The 1,361-nt window shown below is 66.9% G+C and overlaps 1 protein-coding gene across 3 annotated transcripts in view; it reads right to left on the minus strand.

The window, feature by feature from the left end:
* Nucleotides 1-1,361, minus strand: part of RHOBTB2 (Rho related BTB domain containing 2) — a 21,385-nt gene that overhangs the window by 12,676 nt on the left and 7,348 nt on the right. The window contains exon 1 of one of the 3 annotated variants that reach the window (XM_021375028.1): nt 1,039-1,317. The exons of the other annotated variants lie outside the window; for them this stretch is intronic. The gene's annotated coding sequence lies outside the window, so the exon portion shown is untranslated. Of the gene's footprint in view, nt 1-1,038; nt 1,318-1,361 lie in introns of those variants that run through there. 3 annotated transcript variants of the gene reach the window in all.

Here is a 1,361-nt window from a genome sequence, read left to right on the forward strand (position 1 = left end):
GGGGGGGGGGGGGGGGGAGGGATGTCAGAACTCGCAGAGCTTTGCAGCAGTTATCGATAGGCTCCCAAATTCAGCCACCAGCACACGGAGCTGCCCCCTGCAAACTCCTTCCCCAATGCTGCATCCGCCCCGTACCCAACCTGTGGGCCCCCCAATACACCCCCTCCTATAAAACAAGACACCCCAAATTGCTTTTTCCATGCTGCCCAACCCGCGGTTGCCACAGCAACTGCACCATCACCCCCGGGAGCCGTTGCCTAGCGACAAAAAAAATCCTCCCTCCCACCCGGCGAGGGGAGGAGAGCCCCCAAAACAGACTGGGGGCATTGCAATAGGGCCGGGGGGGGCTCAGAACATCGGGACTGAGGCACTGCAATAGGGCTGGGGGGGCTCAGAGCATCTGGAATAGGGCAATGCAATAGGGCCGGGGGGGGGCTCAGAGCATCAGGATTGAAGCACTGCAAATAAGGCCAGGGGGGGCTCAGAGCATCCAGATTGGGGCACTGCAGTAGGGCCGAGGGGGCTCAGACCACACGGTTTAGGAGGTAAGGGGCATTGCAAAAGGGGAAGGATTATAGGGAATGGGTGTGAGGCGCTGCAATAGGGCCAGGACATCCGGATGGGCGCTGCAATAGGGCCGGGGAGCAGCGGGCCCGGGGCGATGCTATAGGGCCGGGGTTGCTCGGAGCACCCAGGCTGGGTTTGCAGGGAATTGCAAAGGGGGAATGGGTGCGGGGCATTGCAATAGGGACACGGGGTGCTCCAAGCATCCGGATGGGCGCTGCAATAGGGCCGGGCAGCAGAGGGCCCGGGGCGATGCTATAGGGCCGAGGGTGCTCGGAGGACTCAGCCTGGGGGCACTGCAATAGGGCCCAAGGTGCAGGGAGCACCGTGGCCGCTCGTGGGGCATCGCAAAGGAGACGGGGGGGCTCGAAGCACCCGGACTGGGGGCACTGCAATAGGGCCGGGCCCTGGCTGTGCCCCCACCCCCCCCCCGCGGAAGGATGCGCGGAGGCGGATGGGGAGGTCCGTACTTACACCAACACAGACGAAGCGGCGGCTCCCAGGGGCCGGGGCCGGGCGCGCTCCCCCGGACATGGTCACGGCGCAATTTGCGCGGATCGGCGCTGCGCGGCCCTGCGCTGCGCTGCGCGTTTTAGGGCCCATGGCGGCGCCGAGGCCGCTCCGAGCTCCGCATCCGCGGTCCGCAGCGCTGCGCGGAGCCTTTGCGCGGAGCCCTTACGCGGAGCGGCGGCGTTGCGCGGAACGCTGCGCGGAACCCCGCGCCGCAGTCGGGGCCGCTCCGCCTCTCATTCACAAAAACAAGCGGCCCCGCGAAGCTCCGCCCCCGCCCCCCCCCC

This window comes from Numida meleagris, chromosome 21 (genome assembly GCF_002078875.1).
Source record: "Numida meleagris isolate 19003 breed g44 Domestic line chromosome 21, NumMel1.0, whole genome shotgun sequence".
NCBI lineage: Eukaryota > Metazoa > Chordata > Aves > Galliformes > Numididae > Numida > Numida meleagris.